This window comes from Miscanthus floridulus, chromosome 19 (genome assembly GCF_019320115.1).
Source record: "Miscanthus floridulus cultivar M001 chromosome 19, ASM1932011v1, whole genome shotgun sequence".
Lineage (NCBI taxonomy): Eukaryota > Viridiplantae > Streptophyta > Magnoliopsida > Poales > Poaceae > Miscanthus > Miscanthus floridulus.
The window spans coordinates 78,450,480-78,471,161 of NC_089598.1; the positions used below are offsets into that span (position 1 = coordinate 78,450,480).

General features: G+C 47.4%; 1 long non-coding RNA gene across 2 annotated transcripts; it reads left to right on the forward strand.

The window, feature by feature from the left end:
• Positions 1–3,814: 3,814 nt before the first annotated feature.
• On the forward strand, positions 3,815–6,719 carry LOC136527604 (uncharacterized). Of its 2 annotated transcripts, XR_010776859.1 has the most exons (5): positions 3,815–3,998; positions 4,101–4,410; positions 4,614–4,703; positions 5,281–5,345; positions 6,061–6,717. It is a non-coding gene; the product is annotated as an uncharacterized lncRNA (long non-coding RNA). The 2 variants fall into 2 exon arrangements; XR_010776858.1 differs by having other exon boundaries at positions 3,815–4,410; positions 6,061–6,719.
• The last annotated feature ends 13,963 nt before the right edge of the window (positions 6,720–20,682 follow it).

Consider the following 20,682-nt stretch of genomic DNA (forward strand, 5'->3'; position numbering starts at 1 on the left):
CATAATCTCATATTCAAAGAAGACCAACATATCTATGGCACTGTGGAGAAGAACAGGGGAGAAGAACTTGCCTATTGTTGGCGCAGTGGTAGCAGGACTTCGAGTGCTTTCGCTTGGGTCAGACATTGTTGGGCGTTGGTGGCCTGCAGCTGCAGCCCGTTCCAGCAACTGCAGGAGCTCGTTGGCGGCCTCAAGTGAGGTACCTCCCCCTGGCCGCCGCGGTCGCCCAGCCGACGCCGTCACCCAACCTCCCGCCCGTGCCGCCGCGGTCGCTCAGCTCAGCCGGCGCTGTCGACAAGCCGCCGTCGTCGCCCAGCCTCCCGCCTGTGACGCCGCCGCCGTCGCCCAACCTCCCGCCCGTCACGCCGCCGCCGCTGGAATCGAGTGGCACGCACGCACGCACGCACTAGGTTTCCAGGCAAAAAATGACTCTGCTAATGTATGTCTCCCCTATTCGGGCCATTAGTGGGCCAAATTCGACCGGGTCGCGCTTCAGTTTTGGGCCCGCCGGCAAACCAGGCAATAGCGGGCATTTAGCGGCGCTATGGCGCTAAAGCAATTTAGTGGCGCGATAGCGCGCTATAGCGGCAATAGCGCACATAGCGCAAAAACGAACAATATCGTCGCGGCAAGTGCTGTGGGCCACTATAGCTGCAAAATAGCGCGCTATTTTTTTTCGTTCCCACATATTATACAAAACTAAACATAAATTGATTGTTTGAGGCCCTAAACTAATTCAAATGAAAAAGTTATCAACTACAAAGTTTTATAACTTTTTGAGATCTACAACTTTTATTTTGGTAGTTTCTCCATCCAAGATCACTTATAAAATTTGAATTTCAAATTTGAGAAATTCGAACGTAGTTTTTTCATGACAAGATGATTTCAAATGAGAAAGTTATCAACTACAAAGTTTCATAACTTTTCAAGATCTACAACTTTTATTTTTACTATTTGTCCATCCGAGATCGTTTAAAAAATTAAAATTTTAAATTTTTAGAAATTCAAAGTTTTCCTTGACAAGATGATTTCAAATCAAAAAGTTGTCAACTACAAAGTTTCATAACTTTTCGAGTTCAACTTTCATTTTGGTTGTTTCTCCATCCGAGGTCGTTTATAAAATTTAAATTTTAGTACTTAATTTTTAATACTCGATGTCTATTTGTAGGGGTTGTTTAATATTGAGCCGCCCCTACAAATCTGATTTGTAGGGGCAGCTGGATATAGAGCCGCCCCTACAAATTGGGCCATTTGTAGGGACGACTGATAGCACCGGCCACCCCTACAAATCTATTCATAAGGACGGCTCATTTGACAATCATTTATAGGGGCGGCTTTGAACCGCCCCTACAAAGAAAGGGAGGTATTGCCACAAATCGTTTTTTTAGTAGTGGAGATGTGCTGGTGAGGTTAGCCATGCATCAGGGCCACGTTCAATCTACTGTAATTCGTCATGCCCAACGGCGTAAATTCCGTGCAGTTACGCTATGCTGTTAGCACCTCAAGAGGGCCACGGCAAGCAGAAACCACCACTTGGGCTACACTATACCACAACCCAAAAAAAGCGTCAGAGGTGGGTCGCTAAAAGTACCAAAATATCAATGGACGGCCGGTCGCTAAAAAATTGTAACAGGTGGTGGGTCGTTATTTCTCATTTCTCCAACCGAACGTCAGTCGCTATTTTTATTTTGCTTTATCATTGGAGGATCGGTCGCTAAAGCCTGATATTTGAATCCAACCATCCGTCGCTATATATATATTGGGCTTGCGCACGATCAACTGGCCCATTTCGTGCCTAAAAAGCCCACCGGTCAGATGAAACCATAGAAAACTTTGCCAACCCCAAATTTTCCCTCTCACGCCGCCACACCCCGGTGCCTCACACCATAGATGTCCAACGGGTCAGCCCAGCCCGAGCCAGGCACGGCCCGATGGGGGTCAGGCCGGCACGACACGTTGTGCATTCCAGGCCGTGTCGAGGCGGGCATCGTGCCTGACCTATGGCCCAGGCACGGCCTGCTGGGCCGTTTTTCGTGTCGGGCCGGCCCGCGAAGCACGTCGAAAATAGCAGGCCGTGCCCGCCCGCGGCCCACAGAATGCCAACGCCCAACAGAGAGAGAGGGGAAGCAGACACTCGAGGTCAGCCACCGGCACGCTCGAATCCGGCTACGCGGGGTGCGGCCGCTCGATGGGGCGTGGGCCGGCCACCGACGCGCTCGAGGCCGATCGCTCGGGGCCCGTCGGGGAGAAGGGCGGCCGTCGGCGCACTTGAGGCCGGTGCTGGGGGTGTGAAGGAGGACGGGAAGCGGACGCTCGAGGCCAGCTGCTGGCGCGCTCGAATCCGGCTGCGCGGGGTGCGGCTGCGCGATGGGGCGTGGGCCGACCGCCGACGCGCTCGAGGCCGGTCTCGCAGGGCCTGTTGAGGAGGGCGGTTGGCGGCGCACTCGAGGCCGGTGCTGGGGGCGTGAAGGAGGCTCAAAGCCAGTGCTGGTGCCCTGGTGGCCTGCGGCTCAAGGCCGGTGCCCTACGCCGGTGTCCTCACGGGCTCCGTGCTCGACGCTGGTGCCCCTGGCGGCCGTGTCGGCTTCCTCACGGCTGAGCAAGTCGAGGAGAGGGGAGAGCAGACCCGCGAGAGAAGGGAAGGGATGCGGGAGGCGGCAGCGCGGAGACCCAAGGCGCGTGACTGCTCGAGTCAGAAGGGGAAGGCAACGATGGCTGCGGCAGCTGATAGAGAGTTAGAGTTAGGGTTTGAAATTAGAGCCAAAGGGCGCCTAGTCCTAACGGTTAGCTGACCCAGCGGCACTCCTCAGGTCCTGAGTTCGACTCTCCGTGGGAGCGGATTTCAGGCTGAGGTTAAAAAAATCCCCTCGCCCGTCCCCATGTGCCAAAGCGCAGTGGTAGGCTCTGGCTCGGTTTTCACGGGGTTACGGCACCTCCTGCGTCAGGATGTGGGACGGGGTTCTCTCGATCTGCGTGAGAAGATTTTCTTCTTAAAAGGGAAACCCGGGGGCCGTCGTAATCTCTCGCAGGTCGAGTTTTTTTTAGGATTTAAAATTAGAACAACTATATATGTTATGACTAGCGGGCCTCTATCGGGTCTAAAGCTTTTAGCGGGCCGTGCCGCGCTAGCCCACGTGCATGGGGTGCGGCACAGGCACATCCTTGTATGTTGGGCTGGGCTGGCCCGACCCGCGCAAGACCGGGCCAGGCCACTCTCGGGGCGGCAAAAAATCGTGGTTATATATATATATATATATATATATATATATATATTATATAATATGTATATATTATATATATAGATATATATATCAGATATATACTCTATAGTAGATATATCTATATCTCTTATATATCTCTATATTCTCTCTATCTCATTATTATATTAATATATATAATATATATATACTGATACGTATATATATCCTATACTAGCAGGCAACCCCGCGCAAACGCGGGCCACCAATGGGGAAACAAGGCCGTAAACAAAAAAGTCTGGTACCGTTCCTTAACGGGGTCGAGTACTGTTCATCGTAACCGGTTACTGTTCATGAAAACCCGGTACTGTACACCTCCACGTTTACTGTGCCCGAAACAGTGTTTTGTGAGAGAGGTTGGAGATTTTAGTAACACGCACGCCTTTTATACTAATTATGCACGTTTACTGTGCCCGGAACAGTGTTTTGTGAGAAAGGTCGTGAGATTTCAGATCGCACGTCTTTATATATCTATATATCTATATCTTTATATATATATATATATATATATATATATATATATATATATTAGACCTCAGAGAGAGAAGAGAGAGAGAGAGAGAGACCCCACACCTCCGGCGCGGCGCTCCCTGCTCCTCACGTCCGCCGGTGGCCGCGGGCGCGACTGCCCCACCCAGCGCCGCCCGCGTTTCGCTCCTGCCGAGGTCCGGACGCCGCTGCCGCGCGACACGACGGCCGCCGCCCCGTTCCCCGTCCAGCGTCGGCTCTCTGCCCGCACCGGTGCCGTCTTTCCCTCTTCTCCCCTCTCCTCTTCTCTGCATGGATCTAGCAATTTCTGTCCAGGAATTGACGGTTTCCCCTTCCTTTTCCCTATGTCCTCAGCGCAAGCGGTGATGGCTCCCATGTCGGCCCTTCAGCACCGCGATGCAGGGATCCAAGGCGGGGTGCTGCACGGCGGCAAAGCAGGGGCCTGACGCGTGGTGCTCAGCGCCGGCTATGAAGGGGTCTGAGGGCGGCCGCGCCGGCCTGTGTGCCGCCGCGCTAGGGTTTGAGGTCGGCCTGCGCACCGGCGATGGAGGGGTCCGAGGCGGTGTGCACCTGGGCGCCGGGGTGCTGAGCATCAGCGATGTATCTGCGTCTTCTGTGTTCTGTATGCGCTTTCTGCCAACATCGATATGCAGGAGGATCAAAGGTACACTAGCACCAACTGTCGTAGTTTGTTTTCAATTGGACCTATTGAATATTATCCCAGGAGAGACAATTACATCTGCAAATGCTGGCTGTGCACCAGGTGCTCCATAAAACGCACTTGCTATACTGATATCAAGCCTCAGGAGTTTGAAATTGTTCTATTTCGTCTTATTTCCTTCTTTCTTTTTACCTTGCATGCATAAGACGAAAGCTCAACATTGGCTACACTTAGTGGAATAAGTTGTGGTGCCAAAAGTAAGTAGAGAGGATTAAAGATTGCAGGAACTAAACAAGGTTAGTGGACCTATCTCTCTTCTTTTTGCTATATTTAATTTTCCTTCTCTGCATCTATTTTGCAAGCAATTAATATGGATGCTTAATATTTGTTTTGCAACTGTCGCCATAGCAAACCATGATTCCCAGTGCCATTTAACATAAAACAGATGTAGTAAGCTGACCTAAACAAATGTGAATACGGCAACTTCTAACGAGCATGCACACTGTGTAGGTTGTTTTTCTCCCTGTCTGAATCAGTTAAATAAACAGCGATGGTTTTTCAGAAACCATATTCTAATCTAAGTTAATAGGCTGACAACGAACATATATTTTAATTGATTTGACCCTCAAAAACCCCCTTTGTGATGGTTGATGCCAAGGTTAGCTACCACTTACCGGTTAATGCAACAGACTTGCCCAGGGCTTTACAAAATTATTATTCCTGCAGGAAAAAGTGATGTGTTTTATTACTCTTGAGTTCAGTTGTACCCCAACAATGAGCACAACAATTGTTTTGTGTCACCACACTAGATATTTCCTCCATACATTTGATTTTACATGATGCACATTGATTGCCTTTGTTATTAATTGTCAGGTCATTATCTACTTACATCAACGACTTCCCACATGGTCATGGCTGTGCTGACAATTGTTGATTCAGTGAGCTCAACTAAAACAGATCTCTTTTTTTCCCTAATATTCTTTCGATTCTATGATTTCTTATCAGACCATTTTTTTTGAAAATTTTATCATGCCCACTTCTAATTTCAAACATTTGCCATTCCTCTTGCATAGGGTGATTAGGAAAAAGGATATTTGGCCTTACAATATTTGGCTCCATTACAAAGCGCATGCCCTCCTGCTGGTGCCATTTCTGAATCTGAAAACTATAACAACAATGTGTACATAGTCTATAGTCTGCAAGGAGAGATTCCACCCTTCTAAAATTGGTTCATTGTGTCTTCATTTCTGCATATTTTACTTCTTCTCACCACTATCTGTTTTCTTATCTACCTTCCTAATTTCTTAAGGTAGTAGCCTAACTTGCTAATTACCTGTTGATTATAGAGAAAAATGTTATATAGTGCCCGATTACCACTAAATACTCCCTTATTTCAATAATATTTTTTGGTGATCATACAGTTGGCACTATCTCATCTTTAGTTCACAAATTTAAGGTTTCAAAGCACTAAATTAGTGACAAGAAGGGCTTTATTATGTCTATTCCATCATTATGCAAAGTTTGCAGCTTTTGCGATGTGATTTGTCATAATCCTGTAGCCTTATGCTCTTACTGAATGCTCATCTCTGCACTCTTTCTGTAGTTCTCTCTTTCACGTCTCTGAATTCATAAGTTGATCTTTCTTATGAGCAGAGTGTGCCAGGCTTCATCCGTCAACTTATCAAAGGCTTATGGTCGTCACTGCCCCCGCTTCTTTAAATTGGCAAGCGAAGCAAATTTGAGCAGCTTAACAAGAGTTTACCTATTTTGGTTGTGCTCGTCTTTTTCAGCCGGAACAATATTTTTCTCTCACAGCAAATCAGCCGGAATAGTTTTTCAGCTTGTTTTTTAAGCGAAGTGAACGGGGCCATATCTAATAGCACTATGTTTGCTCAAGTACCTTTGTACCGGCTATAACCTTTAGCAACTGATTGTTCATCGCTGTACACCCCTTTCAGCAACTCCAAATCAGTCGCTTTTTAAAGGTTGTGGTGTAGTGCTACCTGTTCCCAAGCGTCCTTGATTTGTAGGGTAAGGGAAGTCCCGACTGAGCATACCGCACGCACATGCCGTCATCTTGCGCCGACACCACGGGCTTGTTCCTCCTGCTTGTTGCAACCGTGATCCATGATGATAAGGCGGTGCTGGATATTCAGCAATTAACGGTGACTGCTACCTCTATGGTCTAGTTTTGGTTGGAGCCTGTCTAGTAGTATTATAGAGTGGTGCCTTGTAAATTTGACGGTTTGTTAATGCTCGATCAGACAAGTAATAAAATCATGGATTCTTATGGTTGTATACAGCCTAAGCTTGAGAAATCAAACAAACTTTATTCTCCTAAATGACGGATTAGAATAATTTGTAGCTTCAAATTAAATTTAGTTAACTATGTGAAATGTTACTGCATGGATGAAGGGGCTGAATTCTATGTGGGGAGGGTAACACAAGAACTATGGTAGTTGGCATTCATCGCCGCTACGCCCTGTAATTGGTTTGTGTTAGGAATGAAATATTAATATCATTAATCAGTAAGATAATGATAATATGACGCAGGCATGCGTCCTAATGTTCCTCGCCACTACGCCCTGTAATCGGTTTGTGTTAGGAATGAAATATTAATATCATTAAACGGTACAATAATGATATGACACGGGCATCCGTCCGTTCGGACACCTACACTCCGTCTTATCTAGCGCCGCTCGTCGGTCCGCTTCTAAAAAAAAATACAGCGCTGCTCCCTTCTTCAGCGCAAGGCTCCTCATCGCAGACATCGTGAGGCTGCTTGCCGTGGCCTTCTCCAGCGCGGCCGCGCAGCATCCGCCCCCATTCAGCGCTGCTCCGCACTGCTCTCCCAACTCTGTGCCGCACGGCGTGGCCGCCCGCCCCACTCTGCCGTGCCGCTGCCGCCATCCCCGCGGCGTCCCCATTCCCTTGCGGCGCTTCCGTCCCCTACCGCACCATGCCATGCTCCGTCCTCCACCGCTCCCAAGCCAGGCGGTCAAGAGAGGGGGCCATCGCTGGCTGGGCCCAGGCCAAGCGTAGGCGCAACTGGCCACTGCTAGGCCGCGTCACCATCCTCGGTCGTCGGCTGGCCGATGCCCCCCGCTCTGCGTTGCGTTGTATAGAAGAAGGGTGAAAACGCATGTTGCAAGCCCTATGTTTCAAGTGTTTCAGTTGTTTTATAAGTATGTTGCAAGTGTTTCATATGTGGATGTTGCAAAAGTAGACCGGGGTGTTGCATATATATGTTGCAAGTGTTTCAGAGGCATGTTGCAAGCGTTTGTTCAAAATGTTTCATCTGTTTTTCAGACGTATGTTTGCAAGTGTTTTTGACTTGGATGTTGCATATGTTTCACACATATTGCAAGAGTATGTTCCAATGATTTCAGTTGTTTCAGTCTTATGTTGCAGTAAGTGTTTTCGTGTTGCAAGTTGCAAGTATTTTATCTGGATGTTGTATATATTTCACATATATGTTTCAAGTGTATGTTCCAAATGTTTCATTTGCCTTAGATGTATGTTGCATTAGTGTTTCATGTTGCAGTGTTTCATGTTTCTAAGATGTGTTCAGAGAGTCTTGGGGGCACAGCCCAGGCGCCGGGGGATAGGGCGCAGTGAGCCAGGTGCCCATGGATGGGGTGCGTTGGGGGCCAGCGGTCGGGGCGTGTGTGGCGCCTGGGGTTTTGTGGATGGCGGTGTCCTCGTCCTCAATTTGAGAGTCCTAAGTGCATCCGTATTTGCGCCAGGATCACGCACAAATACGCACACAATCATAAGAATGGTATGCGGATATATAATAATAGGTTCCGAGCTTTTATTGATATCTAGAAATAAGATCTTACAACAGTGGCCCAAGGGGCATGGTCATAGGCTACATATCTAGCGGAAGACTACGACCGTGAAGCGACATTATTGGTGGCCTCTAGAGCGGGAGTATTATACAGTGAAGCGGTGTCCTATTCCACAGGCAACTTGAGTGTGGCCAAAACCCTAGCCTCGATGTCATACTCCTACGAACATATCTCTTTACGGGAATCCTAGTCATCGTGGTACGCTTCCTCATTGAAGCCATAGTCTTCTTCCGTGCCGAGGTCTGTGTGTCAACAACGGGTGAGTACGTACATACTTAGCAAGCCCTAACCATAGGGTGAAAATAGCAATGTGGTGGTGATTATAATTAAGGGTTGGGTCCTAGCGGAGTATTACCATTCCCACTAGTACCCGGATTAGCATCAATTCCATTACCCATTTTATTACACAGAAAAGTAAATCTAATCATAGTATCCCATCCTAGCATTTGCCCATTCCAAGGACGTGGCTATTCGAAAAGGTTTAAGTAACTCTGCAGAGGTGTATAAATTTCCCCACATGATAGGTGCAACCTCATCTATGATCAGTGGACGAAATAGACCTAACGAGACCTCATACCCGAATGTACGCGACCTTAGATGTCCATATAACTCTACTACGGCTTCTCAGGGGTTGGAATACAAAAACCGGGAAGATACCAAATCCCCCCAACATGATGATACCAAATGATCACCAAAGAAAACATGGCTCGAACATGGCCAAGAAAATCAAGGGCTCGAACACGGCCAAAAACCAAAAGCTTAACGTGGAAGATCACATAACATCCACGCCAACCGGACCACGGAAGAAAGCCTATCCCCCATGTCAGCTCCAGATATTTCGCTGCCTACACCGGCCTCCTAGTAGAAGTTATACTTCTATCTAACAGGGTGTGAGATCAAGCCTGCCCATATAGACATGTGGTTGTACATAATAACTCACTAGGTGAGAGAGACTATGAACCGATCATTATGTGACCGAGGCGAGTATCTCCCATAGGAATCCTCTCCAGGCATCCCTACCATGGTAAACTACCACCACAGTCTACCACCACTCGCCCTATGTCGGGGTTTAGTTTTATGTTTAACAATTTTAAGTTCCATTATTATCCCTAAATCTAGTCATAGTGTGGAGCTCATGAAGTAGCAAGATAATCCTTAATTTAACAATAATCATAATGACCGAGCTCATATTCTAGGGTAATAATCTTATAGTCATGTTTCAGCATTTCAGTGGTTTAAAGCAAGATGGTAGGGAGGGGAGCTAGGACTTGCCTTGGTCGTTGTCACCTTCTAGCATGTCTATGAAATTTGGGTCCTCGTCCTCCTAACGATTACCGTTGTCTGTCGGGCGTATTGATCGAAATAAGACTACCGCTAACCACAAAAGAAAGAGCAAAAGCAAACATAAAACTATATGGTGGCACTAGGTGCAAATGATAACGTTGGATTCGAGATGAATTTTAGAGGTGGTTTCATGTAAAAAGGAGTTAGGGTTTAAAAGTTACATATTTTAGAAGTTTATCCTATAGTTATTTAACTAGGTGGAATTTTATATGCATTTTCTGGTGCATGAAAATATGTGCAAACTACATGATTAAATTCCCTAATGCATCTAGTTTATTTACAATTTTTTTGGGATTTTTTTAAACTAGTAAGATGTATTTTTAACTCTCTATGTACATTAGTCAGGTGTACCTAGCATTTTCTAAAGCGTACCCTATGTTGTGTGTGTGGTGTGTGTGCATGTGGATGATAGGTGGGCCACCCTGCCTATGTCAGCAACGACGATGGTATCGACGTGATGGCCATGGGCCCACATGTCAGTGAAAGAGGGAGAGAGAGATGAACGGGGCTGACGGTAACAGCAACATCGTTCCATGCCCGGCCCACACGTCAGAGACAGGGAAGGGGAGAGAGGGAATGGCGGTGGTCGGGGGTGACCGCCGTGTCATCGGAACAAGGGAGGGGAAGGCCTAGCTCACCGGAGTTGGCCACGTCGGCGGCATCGGTCCTCGGTGGTGGCGTGTAATAGATGCACGATGCTCGCGGGATCAAGCCACGGCCGATGGCGGGGTTACCATTGGCAACGAGTTCTCGTGGCTACGGTGGCTGCTCACCGGAAAGGTCATGACGGTGCCATGCGGTGAACTCAGCCCTAGAGGCCCTATCCTAAACAACTAACTACATGTACGTGTGTGCGAGTGAGTGAGGGGTGTAGTGGTGGTGGTGGTGTGCCCCGGGGTGGCCTTGTCGGTGATGGCCGACGGCCATGGTGGCTCGGCGGAGCTAGTCACACAGTGGCAGCGCAACATAGAGAGAGAAACAACCAACTAACTAGCAAAGGAGATAGAGGAATGGCTCTGGAACTCACCGGTCACTCCAATCGGCTAATGTCGCAGCTGGGGAGGAGAAGAGGGGAGGCGGCACCTATGGCGCTGATGAACTCCCGATTTGGGAGAAAATGGACGAAAGTGGAAAGGAGGAGGGGAAAGGGGAAGCAGAGGGGGATATGGTGTGTTCCCGCCCTCGACGGAGCGATAGTGGGGAGGGCAGGGTGAGAACGTCGCCGGCCGAGCCTATTTATAGGCCGGCTAGGTTGGTGTTCCGGCGGTGAGATATTTTCCCAGCCTTGGTTATCCACCACGTGCACTCATGGTTGACCTCGTCGGGTCACATCGCCATAGCTAGAGCTTGCCACGTGCACGTCGAAGTACCTTGGCGGCTACTCCGGTGGCTCGGCACGGAGGCAACCCTGGCGTCGGCGTTGACGAGCTCATAGTGAGGGAGGAGAGGGGAGAGGAGAAGAAAGGAGGGTGCCATGGGGTCCTGAGGTATCGATGTGTCGCCGCTGACCCTCGCTGGCACCAAGGTGGAATGGGGCAGGTGTTGACGCGTGGCTGTGCCGCGTACGACTGCTGGCCATAAGGAGGATGAAGGAGCTGACGAGCGGGGCTCGGGCGTCGGTGAGAGAAGGGAAGGACGCGGGCGGGCTGGGCTGAGCGCTAGACTACGGCTGCTGCTATGCCGGTTGGGCTGGCCCACGTGGGGAGAGAAGGAGAAGGGGGGATTGGAGTGGGCTGCTGTGGGCCAAAAGGGGAGAGGGGGAGAAAATGAGCCCGTGGGGCTTTATCCATTTCTATTTCCTTTTTCTTTTTCCCAGCTTAAGTATGCATATGTTTAAATGATTTAAAATTCAAATTTGAATGCATGAGTATGCAAAAGTGTACCACCATAAGTTCAACAAACCAAGCAAACATTCTCACATCAAGTTTCACACATCACGTTTTATTTCCCTATGTTAATTTATTTGTAAAAATTACCTATGTTGGTTATATATGCTAGCTCCTATGCAATGTTTTAAAAGTTCAAATTTTTAGTGATTTTTAAACTAGGTCCAATTTTAGGGTGTTACAACCCTACCCCCTTAAAAAGAATCTCATGCTCGAGATTTGAGCTGATCCTCGAATAGATAGGGAAAATCCTTTTTAAGATCATCTTCTCTTTCCCATGTGGCTTCTGCCTCTGTATGATTACTCTATTGTACCCGACAAAATTTTACTGTTGTCCTCCTGGTTTGTCGGGTGATCGTATCCAATATCTTGATCGGTCTTTCCTAATACTGTAAATCTGGTTGTAAGTCCATGGCTTCCATAGGTGCTTGTTCTTCTGGTACCCTCAGGCATTTCTTTAGTTGTGATACGTGAAACACATCGTGTATGTCTAACAACTCTAGAGGTAACTCTAAGCGGTAGGCCACGATTCTAATCTTTTCAATGATCTAATATGGTCCAATATATCGTGGGGCTAACTTTCCTTTGACTTGAAATCTCCGAGTACCCCTGATGAGTGATACCTTTAAGTAGACAAAATCTTCGGATTGGAGTTCTAATGGTCTTCTTTGGGTATCTGCATAGCTCTTCTGCCTACTTTGTGCTGCCTTGAAATTCTCTCAGACTCTGGCTACCTGTTCCTCGGCTTCTTTGATCATATGTGGGCCAAACAGGCTTCGTTCTCTGACTTTGGACCACATTAATGGGGTTTGGCATTTCCTTCCGTACAAGGCTTCGAATGGTGCCATCTTCAAACTTGCTTGGTAACTGTTGTTGTAGGAGAATTCTATGAACGATAGGCTCATTTCCTAGTCTTTTCCATAGGTCAATACACAAGCTCATAACATGTCCTCTAATATTTGGTTTACCCTTTTCGTCTGCCCATTGGTCTAGGAATGATAAGCGGAGTTATAGTCCAGGCGTGTTCCCAAAGCTTTATGTAAGCTTTTCCATAATCGGGCGGTGAATCGAGTTCCTCTATTTGAGACTATTCAGCTTGGTACTCCATGTAATCTAAGGATGTTGTCAATGTATAGTTGCGCTAACTTGTTACCCTTGTAATCAGTCCTTACTAGAATAAAGTGCGCCACTTTCATCAATCGGTCTACTATAACCCATATGGAGTCGTGTCCATTTAGTGTCTTGGGCAATTCTACTACGAAATCCATGTTGATTTCATCCCAATTCCATACTAGGATGTGCAATGGCTGAAGTAGTCCTATGGGTTGTTGATGTTCTACCTTGACTCGTCTACATGTATCACATTGGGTGACATATTCTGCGATATCTCCTTTCATTCTGGTCCACCAGTATCTTTGTCTAAGGTCCATATACATCTTGGTTGATCCTGGGTGGATAGAGTAGGTTGAATGGTGTGCTTCGTCTAATATTAATCTTCGGAGTGCTTCATTCTTTGGCATGCATATATGGTCTTCATACCATAACTTCGCTTGTTCATTGACTCTGAATCCTAGAAGTTCCTTCTTACTACTTTTCTTCTTGAATTGTTGTATTTCTTCATCCTTGTCTTGGGCTTGCTTTATCCGATCTTCCAAGGTTGGTCGTATATGTAGGACATTTAGGATACCTTGTGGTACAATTTGCAAATTTAGTTGGTGAACTTCTTGTGCTAACTCTGGTCTTCGGTTTAAGGTCGTCATGTGGTGACAATATGCTTTTCTACTTAATGCGTCTACAACTACATTGGCTTTTCTCGGGTGGTACTGTACACTTAGATCATAATCCATGATCAACTCCAACCATCTCCTTTGTTGTAGGTTCAAATCATGAAAATATACTTCAAACTCTTGTGGTATGTGAATATCTCACATTTGTTTCTAATGAGATAGTGTCTCCATTTCTTCAATGCGTGCACTATGGCTACTAGTTCCAAATCATGTGTTGGATAATTTTCCTCGTGTTTCTTCAGTTGTCGGGAGGCATAGGCAACTACTTTATCATCTTGCATCAGGACGCATCCTAAGCCTTGTTGAGAGGCATCACAGTATACTATAAAGCTTCTGTGTATGTTTGGTAGTGTGAGTACTGGGGCTGTGGTTAACCGGGTCTTCAACTCTTCGAAACTCTTTTCGCATGCTTCCATCCACTTGAATTCCTTTCCTTTCTGTGTTAGAGCAGTCATGGGTCTTGCGATCTTTGAAAATCCTTCAATAAATCTTCGGTAGTAGCCCGCTAGTCCAAGAAAACTGTGAACTTCTGTCACATTCGTTGGTTGCTTCCATTCCGATACGGCCTTAACCTTCTCTGGGTCTACCTTGACTCCTTCTAAGGTGATAATGTGTCCTAGGAAGGTGACTTCTTTTAGCCAAAATTTACATTTGCTGAATTTGGCATATAACTCATGTGTCCATAGCTTGTTCAATATTACTCTCAAATGTTGTTCATGTTCTTCAACACTTCTTGAATAGATAAGAATGTCGTCGATGAACACTACTATGAATTTATCCAATTCTTCCATAAATACTTTGTTCATTAGATTCATGAAATATGCTAGGGCATTGGTTAGTCCAAATGGCATTACGGTGAACTCATATTGTCCGTAGCGGGTCACGAATGCGGTCTTCGGTATATCGCTGAGCCGGATCTTTAGTTGATAGTATCCTGATCTTAGATCTATCTTGGAAAAATACTTGGTATCTTTTAGTTGATTGAATAGGTCATCAATCCTTGGTAGAGAGTACTCGTTCTTGATAGTGACTTCATTTTGGGACCGATAATCAATACACATTCTGAGACTGCCATCTTTCTTCTTCATGAATAAAACTGGTGATCCCCAAGGTGATGAGCTTGGTCTGATGTATCCTTTCTCTTGTAACTCGCAATTGTTTCTTCAATTCTTCCAACTCATTGGTTGCCATTTGGTAGGGTCTCTTTGCAATGGGTGCCATTCCGGAGATTAGGTCAATTATAAACTCCAAGTCTCTGTCAGGTGGCATTCCGAGTAACTCTTCAAGGAACACATCGGGATAGTCACATACAACTGGTACTTCTTCAATGTATGTTGCCTATATACTGCAAATCATTGGTTTTGCTTTGGGGGCTTGAGGGTGACATTCTACCTTTAATCCTTTGTGATTTATCAGGGTTACTGCTCTATCGCTGCAGGATATAGTGCCATGGTGTCTCTTTAACCAATCTATTTATAGTATTATGTCCAAACCTTTTGTCTTCAGTACTACTAAGTTTGCATAAAATTCTACTCCATCTATCATTATCTTCACTCGAGGGCATTTGAGGCTGCATTTGAGGACAGCTCTAGGGGTTCAAATCAAGAGAGGGGTGGTGAGTAACACTGTTCTTAAACTATTTCTAAGCATAAAACAAGCAGAAACAAACGAATGCGAAGCACCGGAATCAAACAACACGGTTGTAGGAGTGGAGTTTACTAGAAACTCATGGTACACAACATCATGTGCTGCCTGTACTTCCTCTGTGTTTACGTGGTTCACATGGCCTTGCCCAAAATTTGGGGCATTCCTTCTTGGTGGTCCAGAGTTTTGAGGTGTTGTGCGTCCAGTTCCTGAGGCAACTGTTTTATTACAGGCTATAGACTGAGCAGGGGCAGAGTTTGCGGCTTTAAGAGGGCATTGGGCTATACAGTGTCCTGGTTGTTGGCATCCAAAATAGGTCTCCATTGTTGTATTATTGTACTCTTGGGCTGGTTGTTGTTGTTGTTGCTGTAGTTGTGGTTCTTGTAGTTGGATGTGGTCTGTGAAGTGTTGGGTTTGGATGTCCTATACTGCATGGTCGGCTAATACCGTGTGGGTGAGGTGTTGTTGGTGCGGACTCGTTGTGTTCTTTCTTGTTGTCGAGCACATTGTATCAAAAATTTGCGCTTCCATTCTCCTTCACCTCTGACATGTTCTTCCTCTTACAGGATTATGTGATTCATTAGTGTGTTAAAATCAGGGTAGATGTGAGTGATCATTTGTTCTCTTAGGGATTCGTTGAGTCCTCTTCTAAAACACTTCTGCTTCTTTTTGTCGGAATTAACATCTTCTGGTGCATAGCGTGCTAGCTTCATAAACCTCCTAATGTACTGGTTTACTGTTAATGGACCTTGTCTTAGGGAACAAAATTCTTGTACTTTTATCTCCATGATTCCTTCAAGGATGTGATATTCACGGAATTTCTCCACAAATTCTTACCAGGTGACAGCTTCTGGCTCATTAGCTGCATCTTGGTAGTTTTCCCACCATTCACTAGCGGCTCTTACCAGTTGGTGGGTGGCTAGTATAACCTTTTTTCATCAGTGGCTCTACTGCATTTAATTTCTTGGTGATGGTACGTATTGACGGTAGTTAACAACCATTATAAACCATCAATATAATATGTATAAGGGCATAAGTATAATCACCAATGAAGGTTTAGGGGTTTAAACTAACAAATTCCATGAGTTTTGGTGAATCTGTATTTTCTGCAGGGTTTATTCAGAAAACCGTCAAGGTGGACCTATATGTCAGATTTAATTGCGCTTATTCATAGCGAAATGGACACCAGAAGACTCTAGAAGACTCAAGAGGATTCCACACCGAAGCGGAGGGTGAGACGCCACCAAGTAGGGCCAGCCAGCCCCACCTGTAAGCCGCCTGGCCCCTAGGCCCACCTGTCAACCCCTCATTGCAATGTCGGTTCTCCACCACCTCCTAGGTTGCATCTATGCCGTCCTTTAAGTCGGTTTGATCCAAGGGCTCATGTTGGACGCTTCGGCCTATATATATCAGCCTCTGTCCCCCTGAAGGCATAAGTCATTTAAGAAGACAGAAACCCTAATCATCCTCAGAGCTCCACCATATTCTAGGGCATAACTAGTTAGGCTAGGTCTAGAGGGAGGCAAGCAGGCTTTGCTTGGATTCCTGATCTTGTCAAGAGCATGGTTCGGTATAATCTTTGTACACCCTCTCTTTTGTATCTCCATTACTTTTATATGCTAGTTATAATTGTTTTGACAATATTAGTATTCATCTTATTCATGTTCTTTGTTATAATGTTCATCGTCTATGTAACAACCCAGAAATTTCCAGAAAACAAAAAAAATTCACAACTACAATTTTTTTTCTAAAAATAGCCAATGGTTGGTGAATGTCTTGTAGGAAAACTACCCTAGTTGCATAAGTAGTACCTATTGTAGATGTTTATATCCTTGTATTTAATTAAATTTGCATGAGTTGCTTCTTATGTTCTTTTGTATTGATTAATAAAAGCAACAACACTTATTTAAATATTTAAATAAATGTGTGTGTGTTGTTGCCAACCCTTGGTTGAACCCTAAATGACCTCTAGTGGACCCCACTAGGGCATACATGTGTAGGCAACACATGTGTATGCATATAGGAACTATGGAGTAGCTAGAAAAATGAAGACATAACATAGAAGAGCTAATTCAATTAAGCTAAAATGGAGAAACCCCTTTTGGCCCTAGAGCTCAAGCTAGCCTGGCTCCACAGCCCGCGAATGGACTCTAGCCCAGCAGGCCACGCACCGGCACCCACGGGCCAACCCAACCCCCCCAACCGGCCCAGCCTTTCAGCTGCCCCACTCCCACCATGATGGGCCATGGATTCGGCACGGCTCAACAATGCCGAGACGGCCCAGCTGGGAGCCCGCTCTTCGTTCGTGTTATACAGGAGCCGCTCTTCCCTTTTTCCCGGTCACCACCAGCTAGGACCCCGTTGTCATCCTCCTCCTCGCGCCTTCACCCCCTTTTCATGCCTGAGTCAGGACAGAGGAGGGGGAATCTCCATCGCTAGCCGTTCTCTTCATGTCGGTTGACAATGAATGTGTGGATGCAACGCCACATTGCCTATCCGCACTGCTACCATCCCTAGCTGGAGCCATCCGCGCCATGACGCCATTGCTATGGCCCACGCCCTTGCAACCACCCCTGGCACCCTCGTACGAAGCCTAAGCAGGTTGTTGCACCAAAACAGAGGCGCTAAGGCAACCCGCGACCGTGCCATGACCTTAACCCTAGGCTAAGCGCACCAATCACCTCCACATGGCCCTAAGCCCCCTTCCCACCGTTCACCTCGCCATGATCACCACCTCCCTATAAGAAGGCACCACCGAGGTGCCCTAGCCGTTTCCCATCACCTTGCCGCTGCCCTAGTGGCCACCGCTTCCTGTCGTGACCAAGAGAAGGAGGGGAAGGAGGGAGAAGGGGGGTAGAGAAGAGAGGGTTCTACTAGAGCCAACAAAGAGGAGCCACTGGAACAGAAGGCGACGACCCGATCGGCTACAGCGGAGTAGCTGCTTGGCACGGCACGGCCTCGCCCCGACACTGCCTCGACTCGCCCTGCATCGATATCCCTTCGCCATCGCCACCTACAGTGAGCCCCAGCACCCTCCCGGTTCTCTACCATAGTGTTCGTGGGCATCACTTCACCATCTCTGTACCGGGAATGAGCAAGAGGAGGCCCTGACCCCTGTACCCTGCCTACACACACGCACGCACACCTGCCGCCCCAACCACGGACCACACTGTGCACTGAGGGCCTGGGAACACTGGAGGGGCGATGCATTGCAGAGCATGCCCGCCATGGCTAGAGCTCACCATGGCAAGGTTCTGTTCTTGCCATGTCAGGCCGGTAGAACTGAGGGAAGGAGGGCTATCTGTTTCGCCTTGGCAAGGGACGCACCGCGCGTAGCAAGATGGAGGAAGAGAGCCATGTGAGGGAGCTACTCGTGTTTACCTTGTCGGTGGAGCCACGCTCCAGAGCGCCGTCGTGCCGAGAGCGTTCCCAATCGCAACGGCCACCTCGCTGGACAAGGGCAGGCCGAGAAGTCTTCAGTTGAGCCTAAAAATGCTGCCGAGGAGCCGCTGTGGCTAGAGAATGGCCGCTCGCCGCTGGAGGGCCCCCACCATGCAGGGAAGCAAGGGGCAGGGCCGGGACAGTAGTTCGGTGCACCATGTACACCATGAACCAAGAGGAAGAAAGAGAAGGTGAACGCGGTCCACCGTAGATCCCACGTGCACCCATGAACCGCTCGGTCATGCCCACCATGAGCCACGCCTACAAAGACTGGAGCCCTTTTTGAATCCACAGCGCAACGTGGCATCACGAGGAGCTGCCACGTGTCCGGGCCGGCCTGGCCCAACCCGGCCCATATCCAGCCCTAGCCCGGCCGCCAGAGCCCGGTCTTGGCCCGGTCAAAGTTGACCATTGACCATTGACCAGTCAACAGACCCACCTGTCAGTGACTCACTCCGTCCCAGCCAATCGAGTGCTGCCACGTGTCACTGCTTGGAATTTCCAATTCTTTTTGTTTTTCAGAAATTCATTTAATCCTTGAAAATTCATAACTAATTCATTTTAACTCAGAAAAATACCAAACTAGTGTTCAAATTTTTCTAAAAATGAGCTCTATGTCATAGGCTTGTGTTTGAGTGCCTTTGGATCTTTCGAATTTTTGTTGCTCCTTTGTGCGCCTTTATAGGAGTCGCTCACGCGACCATATGTTACGTTTAACAGAGCCGGAGGACCTGCCGACTGAGGAGTACGACTCCGACTACAGTGAGGACTTGGGAGACGACCTACCAGGTGCCACGCCCCACCCAATCTCGTAGATCCTATTACACATGTTGTAACTAGAATTGCTAGCACTTTATCTTTTATGCAATAATATGATGTTAGGTTGCATGGTAGTTTTACTTGAGCCTTATACCTTGTTGCAACCTTACTCCTGCACACCCGCTGATAGGCTAGATGCTCGCTTGTTACATACTTACTGCTTTACTCTTACTCGCATTATATCTGTGATGTGATGCTGATGAGGGAGAGACGTATGTGCGTAAGGCACGAGGTGCCGTAAAAATTGGTAAAACTAGATAATGAACATGGGGAGATCTTGGCGTGTGTTTTGGGTGTGTGGTGAGGGTTGAGTCAATCGGATAGGATCTTACGACAAGTCTTTGGGGCAAGTCTTACCGAAGGGGTGCGACCTGGGCATCCCTTGCGAGAGTTACCTGTGGTGGGTATATGTGAGAGGTGGACCGGGGTGTTGGTTATCCCTGGTGAGGTGCTGTTGTGGCATGGGGAGTTGGTGATCCCCTTTTGAGAAGATATCCTGTCTGGTCCCCCTAAGGACTGGTATGTCTTGAGAACCGGAACCATGGGACCTTCGTGCACACCACTCGCTCCCCGATGGGCGGGGGACGATTACCCGACTAACTAGGGCGGTACCACTACTACTAGGTTGGAAGGTGATAGTGTAGGGAGGTACGGGCATGGGGACCCACACCCTCCTAAGATAGCGTAGTCACCTTGGGGGCCTAGTACTATGTCTCACAGTCTCAGCGTTTCGATGGACTCCGGGGTGGCCCAGGGCTGAGTGGTAGGGTGGTACTGTACCGGTTGGGAGGCAGTCGAAATCAACCTAGACGAGCCGGATCATCGAGGATGGCGATCTTGTGGATTACCAGGTGTACACGCTCTGCAGAGTTGATCGATCTATATGTATAGCCACGTCTACGGATATGGACATTCCCGTGACCTACGCTTTACTTGATTAGAGAGGGGAGTCCTTCTCTACTTTTCCCCTGGGTTTCGTGTTGGATTCCGGCTTTGGTCGTTGAGGCAAGATTTGAGCGGGAGTCGATCTCGTCGCCTAGAGAGAGTGTGAGATGAGATGAGATGTGTGTGATGGGTGGGGAGAGCATGTGAATAAGATGGGTTAAAAAAACCTGATGAACATATTATTATTAAAATATTAACTACTTGCATAGGAAACCCACAGCCTAAATAGGTCTCTTTCTACTTCCCCCAATGCATTCCACTCTCCACAAAGCAATGCAAGTATAGGGTGGGCGATGCGTGGCTAGTACCAAGTGTACTGATAGATTTTTGGTAGGTTTCGAGCCCGAGTACGACTACGAGGGCGATGACTAGGAGGACTAGAGGGTCTGTTCTGTGCTCGAGCTGGTTCCAGGAGATCGTTTTCCGCTGCTATCCTCATCAGATGCTGTTTAGGATGCTATGTGTGAGTGTGTTCCGCCCTGCGTGGTGAAGAGAATAATTTATGTAAAACTCTTTATTGTACTCTGATAATCGTGTATGACTTGGTGTATCACTGAG